Source organism: Arctopsyche grandis, chromosome 5 (assembly GCF_051622035.1).
Source record: "Arctopsyche grandis isolate Sample6627 chromosome 5, ASM5162203v2, whole genome shotgun sequence".
Lineage (NCBI taxonomy): Eukaryota > Metazoa > Arthropoda > Insecta > Trichoptera > Hydropsychidae > Arctopsyche > Arctopsyche grandis.
Genome location: NC_135359.1, coordinates 5757785 through 5783564, shown reverse-complemented (window position 1 = coordinate 5783564; position 25780 = coordinate 5757785). Strand labels below are relative to the sequence as shown.

Sequence of the window (25780 nt, the reverse complement as noted above, 5' to 3'; positions counted from 1 at the left end):
CAAAGTTTTCCAATAAGGGGGCGGCGGTCGTAGGGAAGGGTGGACGGGGATGCTTTTGTGATCCATTTTGCAGGTTCCATTCTCTACTCGGGTCACTTCACTTTCCTTTAAATATGCATCGTCTGTATTGGCACTTTTATTGGACAAAATCAGTTGATTAAGTCGAAACTTAGTTAATTATGTTAAATCAATGTTAAAAATTGTAATTTGACTTTTTGATCAATAAACTTGATGTAGCGGTTGCGTAATGACGCTGTTATGAAAATAAGTAATTTTTTTTAGCATTTTAATAGTCAAATATTATTTTTATTACTGTAGGTATATGTTTATATGACATAATATAGTTTGATAGTTCCGACATGTTCAGTATCACTTTTATAAATTGTATTGGAATAAGCTTCGCATTCAAAAGACGAAACAAATAGAACAATAAGAGAAAAAGAGTAGAAGAACTGAATCCATTAACAGTCGATAAAAGTGAACTTCGTAAATGTCGCGAATGCCATCAGTTTTATAGCACGAAAATGGTCATAGAAAATCAATGGTACGGTTTATTTTTATTGCTGAAAATACGGAACTGAAAACGAAAGATTTAACAGCGAAGAGTAGAAAAAAAAGTGAGCCGAAAAAGAGAAATATGAGGAGCTTTGTCATGAAAGGTATTGATTTTGCAAGACTAGCATATATCGTCACGCAAGCAAAGTCATTTATCAGCAGAAATCCGCCATTAATCTGCGCGACAGAACTGTCAATTATTATACACTTGATTATGAGGAGGGACCCAAGCCGGAAAAAGGGCACGCGACCTTTCTAAGTCACCCGGGAAAACTAGTGAAGAAGAAACAAAACAAATATAACAATAAAAGAATCTCAATAGAACATGTGTCAGATTCGCGTTAAGTAGCAATATATGAGCATGTAGTATGTCTAGTTGTATCTGTGTAACTGTGAAACTAAAAAGTAATATTTTAAAGTAAAACAAATTGTTTAATTTCAGTAATAAAATAATATTAAGGTATTACATACCCATTGACGCATTAGCTAAATTGAAAAACAGAATAGTAGGTGGGTTTGCGAGCAAAAGAGCCGTTTTCAATAGAATGATAAAAACGGACGAACATCACTGTAGTTGCGCAACCAAAAGGGAAATCGTAGGTGTTTTCAACTGCGTAAAATGTACATATAACTTCACGCGAAAAGGGAAAAGTTTAGTTTATAACGAAGAAAGTTATCAAATCTGAACGGCAGGGTCGAAAGGGATCCTCTTCATCGCTCCGGCTGACTGGCTATGGGTAGTTTCCTCGAAATCTTCCCTTATTCGCAACCCATTAGAAATATAACTTGAGCAGTCGTTTTCAAAATTCGACGGACTGGAAAATAAAAGACGTATAATTAATTCCTATATGGCAAAGGATATTATATCGGTACACTTTTTAAAAGAAAATATATTCATTATTTTAATACATTCATACACGAATACAGCTCCGGCTCAAACGTTGCGACATTGATTAGAAGCGATATATGTATGTACATACATAGCTTAGTGGTAGCATATATATTTAGCACCACTGAGGTCAAAGGTTCGAGTCCTCGCCACTGCTGGTTAGATTTGGGGGTTTTGTGACTCCAAATCGATCGTTTCTCTATCAGAGTTTGCCGATTTTATCTGATCATTGCTGAAACGGTTCCTGAAAATTGGTATTATATCTAATCCTGTTGTCACAAAATCTGCCTGTGTATAATTTGTAATAATTATACACAGTAATCTGAAATCTATAGATATCTCTATAGACATCTCTATAATTCCGTATTTATTATATGTATAAAAATTGTATACAAAAAAAAAATCTAAAAATAATCCATAGATGTCTCTATGATTATTATTTCTGATTAATTATTATATGCTATATATTCTTGTATATGTATGTATTACTGTATTTCTGATTTCTGATTGTTTATGTATTCTGTATTTCGTTAACGTAAACCCGTCGCATTGGAGCAAATCTATAATAAATAAAATATATAAAAAAAGTGTCGTTATCTAAAATGGGATGCGATTTATTCATCATACCCTCTTTAAAAAGTGAACTTTAAAGAAATGTATTTCAATGTGAGATTATGGCCAAATTAAAATTGACAACGGTTTTAACCCAACACCGTTGAAATTAAAATGGCCGCCCCATGTCAATTGTCAACTTTAATTTAAACCCCCGAACGAAATTAGTCAATTAGTGCTTAATTTTTTGAATTCGTACATTCAGACATTGCTATTACGGTAATAAGCACTATTTAGTGTGTGTTCAAAAGTGTTTAGTCAAATTAGCCACTTCAAAGCATACAAATATTCATATGTTAAGCATAGCTCGGTTGTTAAGCTTCTGCTTAGCGTCGAGAGGCGCCGGGTTCGATCCCTGGGTCTGGGCCTCGAATGAAAATGAATTTTTCAGAGTATGCTGTTGGTCAGACCTGGATTTGTGACTCCAGGTTGATCGTTTCCTATCAGAGTTTGCCAATTTTATCTAATTTCATTGTTGAAACGGTTCCCGGAAAAAAATTGGCTAAAAATCCTTCCTACCTACTGTTGCGTAGGGGTGGGTGGAGGATCCAAGTAAAAGGCCAACATTCGTTTCACAGCATTTATTGATGATTAAGGAGATACACGCACTGGCAGTGCTCAGTCCAGAATGACATGATATCGCCCACGTACCGCCTTATAAAGGGTAGATCTCTCAGGACGCCTAATCTGTTTACCTGTTGTATAGTCACGTATTCGGATATGTATTTCCACGACATTGGGTCTCCCCGTACCGATTCTGAGAAAGGACTAATAACGGTCATTGTTTAGCCTAAATGCACTTAGAGTCCAGATATAATCCTGGAAGTAAGTGCAAGCACTTAGTTAATCCGTTAACAGATATCCGTTGGTCTAAGTGCAAGCACTTAGTTAATCCGATAACAGATAACCCTTGAACGGTCACATAGTCTCTGGGATTCTATTCGCTTAATCCGCGGCGTACGTAACACTACTATGTCACCATTATTTGAAGTATGATTGATGTACAATTTTATGTACAATTCATAGATGTCTCGTTAATTTGCGAGTTTTTCAGTGTCTCGTAATTCAACGACTTGTAATAAAAATGCTGCATTTGTAATTGTAATTTGTAATTGGACAGGAAGGCGCATTGGGATTTACCTGTAAGGCCTTCCTGGTATATATGTAAAAATAAATAAAATATTAACATACCTGCTACTTTCTACAATAGTCCGTATAGTGCTATTTATATATTAATGAGTTGATAATTTCGCCATCCATCTTATAGATTTGGCATTAATATCAAGCGTATAAATTATGGAAGCGTGTCACGTGCGTCCGTAGACGAGGTTTGAAAGCAAAAAGTCTGTCCTGATTAGTCGATCTCGACTCAAAGGACCTTTATGGAATCTGCTCATGCTCAACATAAAATTTCAAGATTTTGCTGGGTCACGTTGGGCTTTGACACTTAACCGGAAGACTTGGGCATTCTTCCCGCATTTCCGTTTTTAAATTAATGTAATCGATATTTTTAAGTGCAGGAGATTATCGGCCAGGAAACGGGGTGGAAACGGATTATACGTACATAGATTGGAGGTTGCGAAATGATAAAGCCTTCAAAGAGGCATTAATTATGTTGTAGACTTAAACGTGAGCACGGTAATTAAAGTGAGGCAGTGTTTAATATTGGAGGAACTATCTCAGTCTCCGCAGTCGTTCTATTATATAATGGAATTACCCAAAAGGTTCGGTTTCAAGACTTACGTATAAAAATTATATGCTAATAACTAATAAGTCTTCTCTGTAATCATTAGTATTTCCAATTATAAATAAGCTTAAACTTGGATTCTTTCAATCTCTCAAATGGAATTAGTATTAATCGGGACCTACCATATGTACAAATGTGTACAACGCACACAGTCAGCTGAAATATAAAGGCGGTTGAAATAAATGAGAGTCGAAAAAATTATATTACTTAAAAAATAAGAAACAAGATATCATACTTTCTAAAATGCATTTAGGTTGTCTTGTTGTATACTTGTGGATTTATGTTGCAAATTACAACTTTTAACACACCTGAATTATAATTTGGGGAAATGTCGGGATAGCAGGTATAGTTTTGGTCCGCATAGAGCTACATAAGTCTTTCATGTTCTATTATCATTGCCACTGCCAGATGTATTCCTTCAAGGATGTTGAGTATTGGTTGGTCATCGAAAGAACAATGTCCTAGATGTGGGATTTGGGGGTAAAAACACTATATTTTCATGAATAAACTTGAAAACGTTCAGTCTCTCTTGTCATTTGGTCCTGTTCAGAACTAAATGTTTTGGTTTTTTAAGAATAAAAAATATTGAGATAGAAAAACAACCCTTATGAACGTGGTGAAATAAAAAAACTGGCCAAATAAACGCAAAATAGCACGGAGAAAAAATCCGTAAAAAAATATATATTTTTGACTTTTAAAATTCGCTAGACAATTGATTATAAGTATTTTAAACAATAAAAAATCACAATCAATAGAAAAAACATCTGACTATTGATTCCAATACTTACTTTGAGCACATCAATACTAGATTTTGAGTTAAAGATCGCAAAATCCAGAAAACTATTAAAATCGCGCGTTTTTTTAAATGCTCACTAACCAACAAAATTATCATATTCGAATTCAGTGGGTCAAACTTAGTAAATATTGGTTAGTCTCCGCTCTGGTAACTCAAAAACGTGATTTTTGGTTGCTCAGTGCTATTAATGAAGGTTCAGATAACATAATCTTATATAATAGCGGAGACTCACTAACGCACGAGGTTGGATACATATAAACACACCTTTAAGTATTTTATTAGTTTTTAATACGCCGTTTTGAAATATGGAGTCTTTAGTGAACATTTCAAGTGTTGAAAGATCAGAAATATGGAATTTATAGAAGTTGTATTGGATTGACTAACCGATTCGTAATTCACGGGGTGAGAAAGTTCCACGTCTTGCGCTGTACTTTTCAACAGTTCATTTCCGATGCATAGAAAAATACTTGGGTTGAAAGTTCAGCTCGTTCGCTTAATTCGAATTTATGTGGACGAGGGTCTCTTTGACCTCGCAGATTCTTCAGGAGCTACCCCTTCGCATTCCGTTGTTAACGTCTGTGGGAGAGGATTTCAACAGTGGACGGGATAACGAGCTGCGCATTAACAACTTTCAAGAAGTGTTTATGTATGTTACAACTAACTAAGCGAAATAAACGGAATTTTCTCTATTCCGAATCTGTTAAACATTTCTACTGGCCACAAAATGTAAAATTTCAACGGTTTCTTTTTTTGCAAATTTGCTTCGCAGTGAAAAAGCACGGAATCTTCTCGAGTGTGGACAATGGCGCAATTTGTGGGGAGGACGTAAATGCTTCAAACTATCAGAGAAATCGCTTAATTTACTTAAACTCCGTTTTCGATAAGTTTTAACTGCTTCGGTCGAACGGAAACAGACCAATTTTCTCCAGAGCGGTCTCTACCCATAAGGTTTTGCTGATGAAAAACTAAAATACCATTTTCCAGTCGGTTAGAGAAGAGATATTCATCATGGTATTACACATACATACATACATACATAGGTAATATTTTATTTTATTTCAATCGAATATGTTCACACGCCTTTACAGATCGCTCTAAAGCGACGAGTGTACTAATACATATACAATAAAACAATACAATTAATATAAACATTTTTATTTTAATGCAAATTCATACAAACATCATCCACAGTGACATCTATGGAGAGATTTTTGCAGCATTTTATTATTCAGAAATTGGCGAACCTCAAGACGCTGAATAACTCGAGATTTTCAAGAGAGATTTGAAAATGAATGCCAATTTACAGGAACAATTACAATAAAATTCAGAAAAATTATAGGAAACGATCGACCTGGAGTCACAAACCAAGGTTTGGTCAACAGCTACTAGTGAGAATCGAACCGTGACCACTCTATTCGATAACTTAATATGCTAACCACTAATCCACGCTGCTGGTTAATATACAATTTTTGGCCATATGTGTCGTGTAAAATAAAATAAATGGGTGTATATATGTATATATGTATATAATAAATAAAACCAACCAATGTACAACCAACAATACGCTTGTATAAAATATGCAGCATTTTATTATACAGAAATTGGCCAACCTCAAGACTTGAGTAACTTGAGATTAGCAAGAGATATAGGAAATGCCAATTTTTATAGAAGCCGTCTGAATGAAAATCAGAAAAATTGGCAAACTTTGAAAGGAAACGGTCGACCTGGAGTCACAAACCAAGGTCTGGTTAACAGCCACTATTGGGAATCGAACCGCGACCACTCCGCTCAAAAGCATAATATGCTAACCAAGAGTCCATGCTGCTGTTTTATATATATATATATATATATATATATATATATATATATATATATATATATATATATATATATATATATATAATTTTTTCTATAAAGAATAAAATAAACCAACATTTGATGTCTTGCAGATATGATTCTATTGTGTACTGAGACTTCAGATTCCAACAAAGGTTTGGGTTTTCACCTGTTTCTAATATTACCAAACATCACAATTCAGTGAAGCAGAATGAAAAGTTCTCATATGAACATTCCCTGTTTGAACAGTTCAACCGTGCCCAGACATTACTAACAAACTAACCAGTAGATTCTATGACAGAATCACTAATAACCATACTAACACACTTGTGAAGAGTCTCGGTGATTACAAAAAAATGTCTATACCCTTCAGGTATAAACAAAATCTGCTTTAAGTCATCGACTTTAGAGAGTCTTTAATTAATATTATGTATTAGATGTATTATGAACATTTATAAGGATTGTAAATAGGTTTTTGAGCACTTTTTCCTATTATGCTGTAGATTAACATTAGAATAATATAATACTATGATTACTAAACAAATTAAATTAAATTGTAAAATAGAAAATGATCAGTAGATCAGTAGCTATTAAAATAGATATAAGATGTATTGTGAACATAATTTCGTAATAATAAAAAGAATTTAAAAATCAGAATCAAAAACCGTGCCCATATGAATAGCCCATGTACATATGTATGTATGAACAGCCATAGAAACAATTCAAACAATGTTTAAGTACTTGCCTTCAGCATGATTGTATCGTTATTAATTTAATAAAAACAGCATAATTTTCAAATAATTTCAATTTTCGAGGCTTTTCCGAGGTCATCAGGTTGCTGGTGAATATTTTCGAGATTTATTATATATTTTTAATCAGTTTGAGGCATGCATTAGCGGTTGGTAATATCTGCATTAGCATTGCATAAAGATTGCGGCGGCTTAAGCGGGCTGGGATTATTCAACTTTACATATTAGATAAGGTCGAGGTGTAATGTGAAACGCAATTAGCGGTTGGCGGATAGACAGAGAGGGCAATACGGCCAAGAGTGCTCGTGCGAGCGAGATGGCAACAGCAGAAAGGGTGAAAAAGAAGCGGAACGTAATTAGGGGTGGTGAACGCTATTAATTTTTAAATATCACATTGTGGGTCCCGTTAAAACACTAATTAAATATGACCCACCCCCGGCCGCAAACCGTCCAGGTTGAAAGTTTAATCGTTTGAAATTCGACACAGAATGGATTAATTCGCGAGAGCAATTTTTTATTTATTATATTTCCCCAAAGCAATTTTAATATCATAAATTTCGAGGAAAAAATAAAAAAAAACAATCGAGGTAGATCGAAACCGGCCTATTTTTGTTTTGATGTACATAAATATGTACGCATAATATTAAATCTTTTTTTATTTATTAAATTATTTTATTTACAAATTTTATTTTATTTATTTATATTTTTACATTAAATTTACATTTAATTATGACAAAGCATCTTAGAGACATCTACGGATACATTTTTGATAAACTTATATTTTCGGAGCATTTTTTTCATATAAATCTTGAAATTTGGAGATGTTGAAAAACTCGAAAATTTGATAGACATTTTTGGACAAATTTGTAGCATTTTTATTCGAATCAGCGAAAATCGAGATGCTGAAAACTGGAAATTTGCGAGAAATGGGTAAAGGTTGCCAATCTGTTGAAATCGTTTCAATAAAAATCAGATAAATTGGCAAACTCTGATAAGAAACGATCGACCTGGAGCCACAAAACAAGTTCTGGCCAGCAGCAACCAGAGGGGCTCGAACCCATGATCACTATGTTCGAAAGCATATATGCTAACCACTAGTCCACGCCGCTGGTTTTAATTCGATATGTCCAGAATCTCAGAAAAGCAGAATGAACGTACTACTACAACGCATAGCATTTTTTATTTTATTTTACATATATACCAGGAAGGCTTGACAGGAAGACCCTAATGCTCCTTCCTGGACAATTAATTACAAACAATGCAGCATTTTATTATTACACATGTAAGTCACTGTATTTCCAGAAGTTGAAGAACACGAAATAAAAATTGATTAATTAATTAATTACAGAATTAATCCATTGAGACATCTATGGATTTAGATTTTGTACATAATTTTTACAAATTATACACACAATAAATACAGAAGATTTGTGACAACAGAAAAGATGATTTTTTGCCAATTTTGAGGAACTGTTTCAACAATGATCAGATAAAATTGGCAAACTCTGATAAGAAACGATCGATTTGGGGTCACAAATACCCCCAAACCTAACCGGCAGTATGGCGGATCGAACCCACTGATCACTTGGTGCTCAACATACACACTACCATTAAGCCATACTGCTTGAAATAGGAAATTTTGACCGGTTATATTTTTAAACGTTCAAATTAATCGCAAAATTCAATTAATTCATAATTCCGCCAAGTTGCCACTGTCAGAATCTTGAACTGTCAACCTAACTGTGTGATTGTGTAAGTAAACCCTTTTAGTATGAAATCCAACATTCGTTACAATTCCACTTTACGCCACAATCTGTCGAAGTGAATTTATTATTTATGAAGTTTAGACGAGCTGGATACCTTCGTTGGATAAAAACAAGGTGGACGATATGCAAATCTACGGTATTCAATTTAAAACCATCAAATATAAGTACATATATACCGTCAAGTATCATTTAATAATTTTGGGTACCATTTATCAGCCCCGAAAATAAAAAGAATGCCCCTCTTTAAAATAACTCGCACGACAGATTCGGTTTTCAAATGGGTTGCCAGTAACAAAAATAAATACCGACCCTAACAACCTGATCTTGAATTAATAGGGCCAACCCTAACTTAACCTAACCTAACCTTACCCTTACATATGTTGGCTGCTAAGATATAACGATTACCCAGTGAAAATGTAACTGGTTATGATTTCACTGAAACGTCAAATTTTATTTTTGTTACTGGCAAACACGTTTGACTTTTGATTTGCCGGGCGAATGCCAATTCTATCGTGCGAGCTATTTTAGAGATGTTAATTTGACATTAAATGTTTCGTTTTGACATTTTTCATGTAATTTATTTTACAGCCGTGCCAAAAATATTATCCCCTAATTTTTTGACTCACTCGAGCTAAGTCGATATTATTTTTCCATAGACAATTCATACGTATTTAAGTAAAAAAAAATCACTTAATTTATTAGATCAAAAATTTATTGATTAATAATGTAGTATCTGATTGTTAGACGGTACAGTAAAATGAGACTCGTTGAGCGGTTTAAAACATTGTTTAATCGGCGGAGCGCCGCAACGGTCTAAATCGTTTGACGCGTTATATGTATGTACAAGATGGCAACTCGACCATTCTTCAACCATGCATACCAAAATAATCATTCATACATGCACTCTTCTACATAGGCTAGAAAACTGAATCCCACATTAATGAAATTTTTTTCTGATATTTTGAGAACCTTATAGTATTTTGTATGCTAAAACCAACATTGAAATGTATTAACATATGATAATTATTTAAATTTAAACGTTTTTCAATAAAAAAAGATTCTGACTTGGAAAATGTTATCAGATTTTACCAAAATTACATGACTTTTATACATACGTATTTTCATAATTAACATAAAAATTGATGTTACAAAACTGTGCTTTAAAACATTGGCGTTTATTTATTTTCCAGACAAAATGTATGTAAACATACCCAACGGGTCTGAAATTTAAATAAAAGTGGTGTTTTTTTATTCAATATTTTATAATAACGTTTAGTGAAAGTTTGTGTTTTTAATCAACTTTAATGTATGTATGAACATTATAATACAACTTTTATACTTTTATTTAAAAAAAAGGACCAGTAATACAACCACATATGTACATTTCAAAATTTACTTAGTTTTATATGGAAAATAAATAAAATTCAATTAAATATTTCGGCACTCGAATTCTGGATCAAGATTGCATCATCATTTTTTTTTAATTTTTACTTTTAATATCAAATATTTATAAATCAACTTATTTCATATAATTAAAAATGTTTTTGCTTATTTTTAATACAAAATAAAAATGAGTGCTGGTGTGGAATTTTCAATTATGTTGCAAAAATGTGCAGCCGTACGATAAAACCTTCGTTTGCCTGGCAGTGAAATGCACTATTAAGCGTCTATTTTTTAAGAAAAAAGATGATAAATAAAATGAAAGGAAAAACGTAAATATACACAGGAAAAAGCAAAATATACCTCACACTATAAATATCACCATTTTACATTGCACCAAAACGAGAGAGGTGAGATGCTACGTATTTTATTTGGCCATAACTTTTTATATCACACGCTACATTCACATAGTATTGCAATTGAAAAATATTGAAATTTTTATCAAAATCGTTTTCATCTACGTTGATTAAAAAAAAATAGCAGCGAAACAGACAAAACTTTTCTGTTGACAATACATATATAATATATGTACATACACACATATGTATATATACATATATACTATAAAGTGCACTCTGTTGATTGGATCAATACAAAATTTATCCAGAGGTATCCAGAGGATTTGATGGGTGTTGGTGAATGTCTTTGAATTAAAATGTTAATTTGATGGAATCGAACGAGTTCGATTCGTGATTCCACGTCACTCAGCAACCTCTGCTCTCTCCTTTTGTCGAGCTTTAAAGCTTTGTCCTGAAAGCTTTAAAGCTCACGAGGTTGCCGCAAAGCCTCGCCACGAGGTTACGTTATGCATTAAAAACGGTTGTCTGCGACAAAAACACTGTAGCCTTCTCTATTTTCAACGATATTATGTTCGCTTCAGGCTGGAGTCAGTTGTACCAATAATATTTACTTGGATGTAGGGCTTCCAAGCCGGTTTAAACCGAAACCGAAAAGCCGGCTTTTTGACCATTTTTCAAAAAACCGAAAACCGGCTTTTTAAGGTTTTCTTTAATTAATGTTTTTTTCCTCAAAATTAACAATTATGAATTTTAAATTTCTATGAAAGATCAAAATAAATGTGTATAAACGCTCTTAGGTAATAAATAGCCTATTACTAATAGGCGTATATTTCTTTGAACAAAAAAAAAAAAGCTACATTAATTTCTTTCTTGAGCGGTTTCTTTGAGATTTAGTAATGGACCAGGTCATAAACCAATAAAATATTATTGAAAGTATGTAGTTTCAATGACCTACCCAAGTTCAGGTATAGAAAGCATCCTTATCTATCGCAAATCCTTGTACTTGAAAACATCAAAAAAAGTAGTCAAATGATTTATGGCAAAATGCATAGGAATTTCCGAAATATAATTGATTTTTCTTAGAAGGAATTGCCCTTTAAATATTGAGGCCACATACCTACTTTTATTATGGATTTGAAATGTTCGTGATCAAATGAATTTGCCGTTTCAAATGAATTTGTTTCCGAAATTTGCAACGATTGCTTTTGGATTTTTTAAGCTAAAACAGATGCGTAAAAACAACTTTGAAATCTCTTTATCTATAATATATCTTTGAATCTCAGCAGTTCTTAATATTAAGTTCACAATTCCACAATTATAGTTTTTCTGCGAGGTTACACATTATTTTTTAAATAATATATTCTTGATAGTAGCTTATTTAAATCATTTATTTATATGTGCGTATTAAGGATCTGCCATTTTACGACTGTGATATATGTACATATAATACAAATTGTATTATTTGTAATATTTGTAATAATAATATAAAGTAATGATCTTATGAAAGTTCATAATGTTTATAACTTAATTTAATTTATAAAAAAACTATTTTTTTTGCATAATATAGATATATATTATGCAAATATATAGTATATATTGACATTTTTTTTTCGATATAAAAATTTTAAACTTAAAAAAAAACGTATTTTTCTAAAACCGGTGAAAGCCGGCCAACCGGCTTTTATTTGAAAAAAAACCGAAAACCTGCTTTTTATTTCGGGCAGTTTTTTGGAACCCCTAACTTGGATGATTGCCCAAAGTGACTCAACGCTGTTTCTAATTAACATATCTGTGTTTTCCAGCTATGAAATGAAACCAAGTTGCTTTTATTTTCAATTCTTGGAATGAAGAATGTACAGTCTTAGAAGAAAAGCGCATAGGAGAGTTGCATTTCTTCGCACATTCATCTTCCCATCTAATTTAAAATACATTTATATCTAATATATAATTTCGAAAGAGACTTTGCATATATGTAACCTTAGTTGGTTGATTGGTAGACAACACATTCGATTTTTGTTTTCGATTCATAGACGCCGATTCGATTTATTTCGATTTAAAGGATTTGAAGTCCCCGAGGGCGCAGGCGCCGGATTCTGGTATACATATAATTTCGAAAGATACTTAGTAAATACATATGTTTGTTTGTTCGTGACAGTCAATTTAATAAAAAAAAAAAAAAACGAGTATTCAAATAAATTTATATAAAATAAAACTATTCAAATAAATTTAATAAAATGTTTACTATTAGATTATTCATGTTTAAGTGGTTTATATTACAAATACCGAGCGAAGCCGGGTAAAACCACTAGTACATATATAAATTCACGGCTGTTTGCAGTAGGGAAAAAATACGCCATTTTCTTTGGTCGCTTAGATCTATGTAATAACCAATAGGAATCACATATTTTGAGGTTTGCGACTCATAAACCCTAGCTCTAAATTTTAAAGTTTTCTTGTTGTAAAGAAAAATCTCTAAATCTTATGTTTTCATCTTACTGAAAGCTGGATCTACGTGCAACTTACTTGATTTAAACCAGCAGAATGGATTACTGGTTAGCATATATGCTTACAAACATAGTGGTCACGGGTTCGAGTCCCTTGGACCTTGGTTTTTGACTCAATACCTCTACATTAAAGGCAAGGATAAACACTACTATAGATTTCACCGAAGCAGCTCAAATGTTTCGTTTGTACCAGGTATGGTACCGCGGATGCCACAGTTTTTCTTTAAGTTTAAAACTATCTAAAACAAAACCACGTCCCGCATCCGACGCTGTGTGATTTCACTTTAAATATTGGGCGCTCTCGAACTGTAGGGCGAAAACACACAGCGATGACCGGCACATTGTGTGCATGGCTCCCTGCTGTGGTTGGTCTCCTCCATTTCTTCAAATATGATATTTGATAGAAATAAACAATTGACAGAGAAAGAGGATTTTGGAGACTCGTGTGCAGCTAAGTATGAATGTATGAGTACGAGTTTAATTAAATAATAAATAAATAATAGTGGAAAGATATTCAGTTTCTATTCATCGATGAGATATCTATGGTTCTATATGAGATGCTGTGCATGATCGATTCAAGATTGAAGCAGTTATCGAACAATGACAAGTTCTTTGGAGGTTTTTTTAGTTATAATTAGTTACACTGTTCGAAAAATGACGACTTTTTATTGGTTCAGAGACGATATATGACTTTTCTTATAGATATATGCCCAGTGAACATGAATCTGGTAATAAAAAATGTTGATTGGCTCGAAATTCGGAGATATATGTGTTTTTTAAATCACGCGATTTTTCTATATGTATATCTTGGTGTTGTTCGGTCGATGTCTCAAAATCTGTCAATTTCCTGTTCAAAATGAATATTGGAATCTATAGTCGGGTACTTTATCTTTTATTTGTAGTACTTTTCAGCTTGCAAATTTCTCTAAGTAGTCGTCCAGTTCAAATCAAAAGTCAAAAGTAGGTATTTTCACTTCGGATTTTTTCCCACTGTTAATACTATTTTATATTGAGTATTTTCTATTGAAAAATGTTTATTGAGATAGTGTTCTGGCCATATTATTTTTTATTTTCGTTTAAAAGGGTTAATTGGAAGTGTGCTGAATTTTAAATCGGTAAAATTACGAGCTAAAAGCTCGTACTATTATTTACTCGTATTTACACGAATCTGAATTGAATTAATAGGGATAATACATTAAATTGTCTTTATATGAGAATTAAATAAAATTCCTCTAAGAAAAATCATATTTTGGCTATTTTTGTGGATTAAGAGGGCTGGACAGCAGCACCTTGTCCATACAAACGTACTATACTTCTCCCTTCCTCAATTATGGCACTAGAGAAATTATTTTTTAATATGCTATGGATATCCACCATTGGGGTGCATTTATCGTTTTATTTTTTTGATTAATTATTTTTTAAAGGAGCTAGGAGCCGCCAAAAATCTATAAAATCGCCTCTTTTTTACACCCACGAAACGAGTCCAGCGTGCTTATTTAACGGTCGATTTTAAAAAAAATACGCCGATAGATGCACAGAAAGTATCTTTCTCATACCGATGATGAAATTTTTTTAAAAATTGGTCCAGTTTTGGAGGAGAAAATAGTTTGGAGGAGAGAATACGAAACCTCGATTTTGTCAATTTAAAATACGTTTTATCTGGTCGAAGCGCAACTGTCGCATTCACTCAATATATATGTTACACCGAATCCATGAAATTGTCTATTACAAGCATTCGGCAAGAGAATTGCCGAATGCGTGAAAAATGCAAGCACGTTGCCCAGTTCACGGATTCCGTAAATTCTTGTCCGAATGCGTGAACTGGACAGCGTGTTATATTATAACCATGTGTCAAAGTGACAGCTGAATAAGGATGTTTAATTTACATATTATTATGTATAATATGACTACATACATATGTTTCACTGTTCAAATATTGATCAAAATGTATAAAAATGGCATTAATTTATGTATAAGTCATATGAGATGATCTAAACATATGTATGTAGTCATATTATACATAATAATATGTAAATTAAACATCCTCATTCAGCTGTCACTTTGACATTTGTCCACGCTGTCCAGTTCTAAAAAACAACACCGGAGCGCTGCTGTCTATTTGCCGACTCCATGCTTTGAGCAAACAAATTCTTGCCGAATACACGCATTCGCCAAAGAATTTGCCAAATCCGTGAACTGGGCAACGTGCTTGCATTTTTCACGCATTCGGCAATTCTCTTGCCGAATGCGTGTAATAGACAATTTCACGGATTCGGTGTAACATATATATTGATATATATTGTCGCATTCACTCAATATATACATACACTCAATGTATATATCGAAGAAAGGAACGGTAACAAAATTAAGGTTTCGGGTGTACAGCCCACTTAACAACAAAAATTCGTTTATTTTATCGAGGTGAGCCAGTTATCAATAGAATTTTTGTTATTAATCTTAATTAATTAATTTTTTATTACCAGATTCGTGTTTACTAGGCATAGATCTATAAGAAAAGTCATATCTCGTCTCTGAACCAATTTTCGTGTCGAACAGTGTTATTAGCGTGTAACAGTGCTTTTTGCACGTGAGCGTTCTGTCGCGTAAAGTTTTTTGAAAACTTTAGATTCAATTTACGATATCATGCAACAATATCACCGTACTTCGACCACTCCGCTGCAATATGCGGCTTTGAAACAAAACCGAAAGGACATAGGGCAAATGGAGACAATGTCGAATTGTCTGTAGGTTTTTGTCTTTTGTAGGTCCCATCTGTATGCAGTAGATGGTGCGGCCTATAAATAGGGCAGGCCGCTGACGTACAGGCGCGTCCGCTTCGCCGCACATAAATAACCAGGACCACATTCGACCCGCTCACAGGGCCGCACTGTAAAACCTCCCCGTGAAATATGCACACATTATTGTGATCTATTAAACGCTACCACCGCCGCCGTCGTACGCCAAGCGACAATTAAAACGAACAAAAAAAAAAAACAAAAAAACACCGCATGAGATGCCGGAGAATTTGTATTCATCTAATTATAATCATTGGATTTGTGCATCGAGCGATGTACACTTTCAATTCAAGTAGTCTACTTGAATTGAAATAATAGTAAAATTACTTAATAGGTCGAACGTGTATGCATATCTATGTATATGCAACCGACAAGTTTCTCCTACATATCTTCAAATATGGGATTCACTATTATCGATCACTGTCAAGCGAGGATAAAATATCACCGAAAACACTCCAGGGACTAAATACCATGAATGTGTGCTGCGTTTTTTTCGCATGTTTGAAAGTATCAAAAAAAAAAAAAAAACACGTACCACGTCCCGCTTAGTGTGTTTTTGCTTTCATTCCTCCGCGTACACCTTTCGTGTCCGTGTTTGTGTGTGCTCGTGTTTGTCCGTTTGCTTCTTTATGTTATAATAATAATAATAATAGCTTTTATTCCAGACGATGAGGAGAATAGTGCAATCCCCAACGCCCATATAAATAATATATAGATAATAAAAAAAAAGTATTGAAAAATAGTAAACAAAAAATAAATAAATAAATACATAAGTAAATATATAAATATTACTGATAATAAATAATAATAATAATAAATAATAATAATAATAAATAATAATAATAATAATTATAATAAATAAATAATAATAAATAAGTCTAATAATAATAAATAATAATAATTTTATGTCTATTCAAGGCGGTCGGTGTAGCAGTTCCATCCATCGAACATACAATGAAGAATGCAAATGAGAAGATGCAGCAGCAAGAAAACAATTAGGCGATAAAAATATACGAAGACGTAGAGAGGCCGCTCTCATCCTGAGAATGGCTTCAAAATGAGGCACATGCCCTTCTACAAACATTTGCGACGCGCTACAGCTCCTAGGTAACCCGAAAAGAGCACGGTAACAGTTGTTGTATTGTACCTTTATCTTCCTCATCGTCTCCCGCTTGTATCTGGTCCATAATTCACCAGTATAGAGGCTAGTACAAAAGGACATAAATAATTGTCTCTTAACCTCTACACTGGAGTGGAAAAATCGTCTAGCCAGCATATTTGCCCTTACACAAATGGCTCTTCTTTGTCTTTCGATGTCACGGTCATCAGATAGATCCTCCGTCAGCAAGTGTCCCAGATACTTGACTTCCCTAACAGTTTCAAGATTACGCCCATCTAAAATAATGTTGGGGACGAAATGAGGACCTCGACCGTATCGGAAAATCAATACCATGGATTTACTCGCATTATACCGCATATTATGTTCTGCAGCATAACTCGAGCAAACTTCCAGGAGGCGATTCAGAGCTGACGGAGAAGGCGCCAAGATCACCATGTCGTCCGCATAGCTGATGTGGTTACTGCATATTCCTCCTATGTGGCAACCAACTCCAGTCTGTCGAAGGCGATGTGAAAGTTCATCCATGTAAAGGTTGAATAAGCCAGGAGACATTGACCCACCCTGTCTATATATATTATGCTAAACTTATATTTTAGTATACTTTTAATAATGGAACGGCTTGTGTGTCCGTTTTTGTCTCTGCGCGTCTAAACTGGACGCAGCTTTACGCTTGTCTGCTTTTTTACACTCTGCCAAGTTTATGTTTTGATGAATTTTTAATAATAAAAATTTAAAAATATTATGTTTTGTCCACGACAAAACTCATTATAATCAATTTAATATTAATTAGTTTTGCCGTAGAACAGTGGTTGAGATAGTTTATTGTTGTTCACCCGTCGGCCTGCTAGCTCCAAATGACTCACGGTCCAAAGTCGCCCAATATTTATACTCAAGCGGTACTCTGCACAGAGAGATCATTGGTCGATATGTCGCGAGACCTTATTGGTTGTTGTATACGGCTCTTTCATATGCCGAGACCTTTTTGGCACGAACGCGAGATCAGGTGATCAGCGCCAGTAAACCATTGGTTGACGAGCGTCAATCACCTATTTGTTACGTTATACATAGTATTGAGAATAAAAATCAAAGACGGTGAGTGCATTATTAAATCAATTGTATAGTTACATTTTTATTGAAAAGTTTCATGATGATTATTCAAGTGAATTCTTCAATATTTTGTTCAGAATTGTTAAAATGTAATTGTTGTAGTTGTCGAGCGAAAATTTTTGTTATCATCAATGACAGACTGTCCTGTTTACAAATTGTATTCGATTTTGCATTAAGTTTATCTCTGAGGGAGGCGAGAGAGGGATGAGAGGGAAGGTGCAAGATTTGCCCTGGATTAGATTCAAAACAACGGATTTCTCATTCGCGAGCGCGTGCGCGCCTCTTCTCGTAATGGATGAAGACTTGTCTTAAACTTGATAATTAATTAACGCGGTTCAATTTAACTAAACGGACCAAGTTTGCAAGCACATCTCAGCTGGAGAGTGCGCCTCGTCAGTAACTGTCAGTCAGGAGAAACTTGCAACGCAGGGAGGAGTAGATAGGGGGGGGGCACGAAAAACTACCCCCCCCTACTAAAATCCTCTTTGTAAGTTTCGCATCCCTTGACGCATTATATGTCATCGAGTAATCTTTGATTGATTTCAGTAAATTGGGCTCGAACTTTGCACTAATGGTATCATAGAAAAAAAATCAAAAATAAGATCGCTACGGAAGTGGTGACGGAATGTGTATAGTATTTATTTCGCTAAACATTTTTTTAGTATGTTTTTACCAAGACTTATTTAATCAGTATTATAATGAAGTGGAAGATGGGGTTTTAAAAGTTTATTTAATTTTTACTTTTCCTGCTATTATAATAATGCTATTGTTTTTTTATGATTATGTATAAAAGTATTGTTGCGTAGGGGTGGGTGGAGGATCCAAATAAAATGCCCAAGTCGCACCACAGCATTTATCGGGTGATTAAGGAGATCCACGCACTGCCAGTGCTCCGTCCAGAATGCCTTCAAATGGCCTAAGTACCTGCTTATAAAAGGCAGGTCGCTCACTGCATCTTCTCCGACGTGTTTGTTTACCTACATATTGTCATAGTCACGTACTAGATACGCACCCACGGTCTCGGCATGCAGTCCCACGCTTTTGCGCTGTCAGTTCTGATAACTCTAGCAGGAAGTGACAGAATGCCCTTACTGACCACTATGTCAATTCGGGGGTCTTCATTGTTAGCCGACTGCACTTAAGCCTGGAGATAATCTTCGAAAACCAAATAAAACGGCGTCTCCTTTTTGCACATGCTACAGTATTTTTATCTGTATGTCTGTACATATGTATGTATGTATACATATGTATGTATATATATATTTCTCCTTTTTGTGTATTTTCTACCATTGTGGCACATTTGGCACTCCTGCATTGCCACAATGGTCCAAACTTAAATTTATTTAAATTTAAGTTTGGACCATTGTGGCATTACATTACATGATTTATTTATTTATTTAAATAAATCCATAAAATAAATTTTGTAAATTATAAAATACATCGTATATTATTTTTTAATGCGTATGCATGTAAATATACATAGTATTGCAACTACGGAATATTTTGTATAATAACTTTGACAATTGGATTATACATTTGAAATTTTAGAAGGAGGAATTATTGGTGGTGACAATTAACTTATAAAAATAAAAAAGGAACAAGCAGAAGAAGTTGAAATATCGTTTTAATATTCAGAGATCCTTCAAAAGTTGAATAATCCGCCTTTGTTCCCGAGAAGACGAAGGATAAACAAATGTTAAGCTTAATTTAAGCAAAATATTTCTTTTTAAAATGTTTTAATCTTTAGCAAAAAAATCCCCCTAAAATATATTCATCATATTTGACTTGCAATAATATTCGAAAGCTTTTACGGCGTACATGTAATAAGTATTTCTCTTTTTTTATTATTAATTTGAGAGTAAAATGAGGTACAGTTCGCGTTCAAATAATAACAAAAAAAAGTAAAAATTGAGAGAGCATAGCGTATAACGAGAATATCTATTAGGCGTATTGGAATTCTGAAAATACAAAGAGATACCAAACCACGTCAGGTGCTTTTATGTAAAATGCTGAGCTCAAATTTATGGCACCGAGAAGGGAAGTATGAAAGGGAAACGACACGGACCAAAAGGGAAAATCGAAAATATATTTATGCCTTACGCGCGGAAGTGTACAACGAAATATCATATAATATATGTACAATGCGTACATATGTACGTTTATGCTTAAATGGAGTCTAACAGAAAAAATGTATCGCTGAAAAGAGCAATAAATTTACTCTTGTCTATTGTCTGTCATATGTATGTACATACATATGTCTTAGAAAGGTTCGTATCCCACTGCATTCTTTATGGAGTTGAGAATATAACTTGGTAGAACCATTTTCCATCTGCATGATTATGATAATTACTTAAAAATAATAATAATCATATAGTTAGGAATAGAGATATACATAATTATAAAACGAGAAATAGGAATAAATTAATTATAGGTAGAGTTAAGAAAGCTAAAACTGCACAAAAGTTTTTCACAGAGGTGTTCAAATGTATAATGCCCTTCCTGAAGGCATTAGAAGTTCTAATAACTAGAGGTAGGATAGTCACAGTGCTATCCATTGTTCGGCAAACCTTTAACAATGCATTTACAACCTTTGAACAATACACGGCCCCCTCAGGCTCCGGTGACTACTAATTACATTTCTGCTTTCTTGAAGGGTGTTAATGGATACCTTTGTGGAAGATGATTTATAATTTTTTGTTGTTATTTTGTTATTTTGTATTGTATGTATTAGCACTTTTGCTATTTGAATAAATAAATAAATAAATAAATAAAAAAATATCGATAAAGTCCTACTAATTTTTCAAATTCAAGACCTCTCAACCATAGGCAGAATATTTGGCATCATGCAGAACTTAAATTTTTTTGTGAAATTATCAACTTATTTATTTATTTTTACTTGGAAAAGGCGGCATAGCCGATGGTCTCAAATATATTTTCCTCAGATAAATTGACGAAATTCTGAAACGATCGACTTGGGGTCGCATATATACAAGTTTGACAATTATTATTTACATATTAAAATAAATATGTAAATAAAATAAGATTGTATGTATGTACATATATAACTGGAATTATGATTACAAATTCGATTATGGGTTGATTCAACTTGACTTTGGTTATCACTACCATTACCATTTCTTATTATCTAAAAAAAATGATTAATATAATAAAAAGCGAAAGGCTTCAGAAATGCGTGAGCCTTGAATTAAAAAAAAATTAAAGTTTGTATTGATTGAAATTGATTTGACGATATGGTTGCAGGAATTTAGAGGTTAATCTGCAGTTAAAATAAATTCAAAACGTCGGTCCTCTTATTTAGCGGCAGGACTCTTTTTATCAGACGGGATCTTTAATTCGGGTCGATCCAGCCTAGATCGCCTACCGAGATATAGACCAGATATCCGGAAGTGGGAGGAGCTCGGATGTTAACGTAATTTTCCAGCTTCATGTTACTGTAAGAAAGATAATGATGCAATAAATGTAAACGAGCTGGCCCCACCAAGTCGGGAGGGGTGGGGGGCGCATGGAGGGGTTGGAGCGGGAGGGAAGGGCAGAGGGCTAAGGCAGAAGGGCGGAGCGCCCGCTCCGAAAACCGTTTAGTATAATAGGCCACATAAATAATCTTTATATGTGGCAACACTTTTACATGTGTTAACGAGCGGCGAGAAAAAGAAAACCTCCGCAACGGATGGAAATCAATTTTCTTTTACTTACATATCCCCCCTCTACATAAGTTCCCTTGTCCTCCTTTCGCACTAACCGTTCAAATAATTTATTATATTTTATACGACTCGAATACACACACAAATTAAAATATACTATTTAAAGGAAGTTTAAGACATTTAACACTTGCTGCACTGTGATGGATATCGAGTGACCAGGACTTTTTTTATTTTATTTCTTTAAGTATACCAGGAAGGCTTGACAGGAAGACCCCAATGCGCCTTCCTGGACAATTAATTACAAAAAATGCAGCATTTTATTATTACACAAATCCCTGTATTTCCAGAAGCTGAAGAACACGAAATTAAAATTAGTTAATTAATTAAATAATTAATGCATTGAGACATCTATGGATTTTAGATTTGTACATAATATTTATAAATTGTACATACAATAAATACAGAAGATTTTGTGACAATAGGAAAGATGATTTTTTGCCAATTTTGAGGAACCGTTTCAACAATGATCAGGTAAAGTTGGCAAACTCTGATTAGAAACGATTGATTTGGAGTCACAAATACCCCCAAATCTAACCAGCAGTATAGCGGATCGAACCAACTGATCACTTGGTGCTATACATACACGCTACCATTGAGCCATACTGCTGGCTAAATTTATGTATTCCTCATCAAAACCTCAATGATATGAATTATGTCATTACGAAATAAAAACATTGATCAATATCAACAGCAATAATTATTTTCGCGGGAAGCCTCTTGTACACGTGCCTCACAGATGCGAGAGAGAGAAAGGGAATTTAGTACGTATCGCACATAACGTGCAGTGAGAAATTGATATCCGCCTTCGACGGACGGCTCTGCTTCAGCTGCTATTTTTTCGTTTCTTGCAATTATTTTATATCATTCGACGTTTAATATAAATTTGATACAATGATTTTTATATCTAATTAAAATAATTAACCTCCCAGATTTTGAATTATTTTGACTTAAAACACAAATTTTTAACTGGACGCTTAGCGTCCAGCACAGTGGCTAGTGGTTTTTTTCAACACAATAAGGGACAGTTAGTGCTAAATAGAGATTTAAAGAGCTGACAACATTCCTCGCAATATCCATTACTTGTAGTGTCAGTAATGAGTTATATAAATACATCTACCTATTTTAATTTTTACAAGTTTTTTATTAGCTTTATTCTGTTAGTTTTGAGACATTTCTGCTCGTCAAAAAATTGTGATTCAATTTTGAACCATTTCCACTACCGATATACGGTGGTTAGCTAGCATTTAAGTAACATTTAATCGACATAAAGCAAGAGGAATCATTAAAATATACATCGGAATCTTGTGTCAGAATGGAGCGATGATAGCTGGCTATCCAAACGCGGCTTTCTACCGCCCCTTCACAACTCACTTAGGCAGTGGTCAAAGTTGCTTTTTTCACTTTCATTTATTTAAAATCAATGTATACCCATATTTGAATAATGGTTTTGATAGTAGACACGTGTCTAGTAAGAATATTTATTTATAATTTCACATTATAGACGATATAAGGGAACTTGGAGATATTCCATGATCCTATGCATATGTTGACGGATAAACGTTCCTTGATATGGTTGTTTTTGCACTCGTGTTTATATTGATTATTATGATTTTATCAACATGTTTTGAAATAGATACACAAGTCGGTTTTTTTACGAACTCATTGTTAAGTAATATTTATGAATAAGGACTTGATACTACTTTTGCGATTACAGCTAAAAATATAAACCGATATATGAAAGGTGAAAGTCCACTTTTCCTCATTTCGAGAAATATCTCGCAAAACATTAAATATATGTATAATGTTTTGTGTTTAACAATATTAAAAAAAAAAAATACTGTCGGCTTATAATACGTTTATTCTGCTTTTCTAAGATTCCAGATATATTGAATTAAAATAAGCTATAACAATTTGTGAATTGAATCAAACAGAAATAGTGTTTTTGAAACTGAAAATTGGACTTACGCCACTTTAAAATATAACGGCTCATATACACATCTTCATATGTATTAGCTGTGAAAGATCGTTAAATTGTTGCGAAACACTGAGACACATTCGCGAATCGAGCCCTTCACAATGCGAAAGTACAAATTTGTGAGACTCGGTTTCACGAAAGTTTCTTCAGATATTGGCAGCGTGTAACTGAACTTGGCGAATGTCTTATCAGCTTTGAAAGTTTCATGTGTATAAATTATGGCCCGAGGCCTATTAATGTTATCATTGTGATAAATTAGACTTCATTTTCAATTCGAACGATGTATTTGAATGCGGATCTCCATTCAAAAATATACACTTAATTTTTGAAAATAATTTTTCGCACTATACAATAACCGCAGTCTTATAAAATGAAATTTAGAGGATCATAATATGTGTGTAGGCAATATAAATAACTCTTGACAAAGTTCGATTCCATAGCTTTACTTTGAACTGTAGTGTTTCCCCTACTTATGTATGTGCAAACTTCGCTTACAAAAGAAAAAAAGCTATAAATTAGCACACTATTGAGAATATGTATCTTTAAGGCATAAGAAAATAATTAGATCGTTAACCCTTTTATTTAAGTTTAAGTTTGGACTATTGTGGCATTACAGGTATCCCTAATGGGCCACAATGGTCGAAAAATATAGAGAGATGATAAAAAATAAAAATATATACATACACATTCACAGACGAAAATACATTAATACATGATAAAAAAACTGAAGCTATCTAATAGTAGCAAATAAAGTAAAAATATCAAGTAATAAAATACAAAGTAGGGAATGTCTTACACCGAAAGCCAGCACCAATATACATATAAGAGCCAGCTATAAATACAAAACATCCCTGTAAGGCCCAAATGGAAGAGAGAAGATCAAAATTACACTCATACATCACATTCAATTATGAAAATAAAAATGAGCGCAGTCTACCAGACAGATAGATTAAAATATTCTCCGATAATCTACGCTCAATAAAGATTCTAGCAGCGTGGATCGGTGGTTGCGTTTATTATTAAGCACTGAGAGGTCTCCGGGTTCGATTCGAAAATAATTTATTCAGAGTATAATCTCAAATGCTGCTGGTCAGACTTGTATATTTGTGACTCCAAGTCAATCGTTTACTATCAGAGTTGTCCAAATTTTATTTCATTGTTGAAACGGTTCCTCTATCAAATTGGCAAAAACTATCCTACCCACTATGTCACCACTATTTGAATATGATTTCAAAAATGTATTATACAGGATGTCTCAAAAGAAAGTTTATAATTGAATTCAGAGCGTTATGTGGAGATGTTAGACGACTTCTTGGTGCCTGAACTGCAAATCTTTCCTGGCTATAACCAAAGAACATGGTTCCAGCAGGACGGAGCAACGTCATACACGTCCAATACGTCTCTGCCACGAGTTCGTGAAATTATCTCAGGCAAATTGATCTCCAGGAGAGGTGACATAAATTGGCCTCCACGCAGTCCTGATTTAACCCCTATGGACTTTTTCCTATGGGGCTATCTTAAATCTAAAGTTTACGTCAATAAACCGACTTCCCTGGCGCATTTGAAAGAAAATATCCGTCACGAAATGGCAGCCATCACCGAGTCCAACTGCCGAGCCGTCATAAGTAATTTTACTGTTCGATTAAATGAGTACCGCGAACGCGAGGGTCTACATTTGGACGGTATTATTTTTAAGAAATAAATTCCCAAATTGTGTACTTTAATAATTAATAAACATTTTTTCGATACACGGCTTACTTTTTTTTTAATCGATCCACTAAATATAAACTTTCTTTTGAGACACCTTGTCTGTAGATGACATATATGTCTCACTGATTCTTATATGCATATAGTATTTGTATTATGCT

At 33.8% G+C, this 25780-nt stretch overlaps 1 long non-coding RNA gene across 1 annotated transcript in view; it reads left to right on the top strand.

Moving 5' to 3' along the window:
- LOC143912468 (uncharacterized) overlaps positions 1-2574 on the top strand; it is a 258387-nt gene extending 255813 nt beyond the window's left edge. The window contains exon 2 of the long non-coding RNA XR_013260640.1: positions 2358-2574. This is a non-coding gene — a long non-coding RNA (uncharacterized LOC143912468). The remainder of the gene's footprint in view (positions 1-2357) is intronic.
- The last annotated feature ends 23206 nt before the right edge of the window (positions 2575-25780 follow it).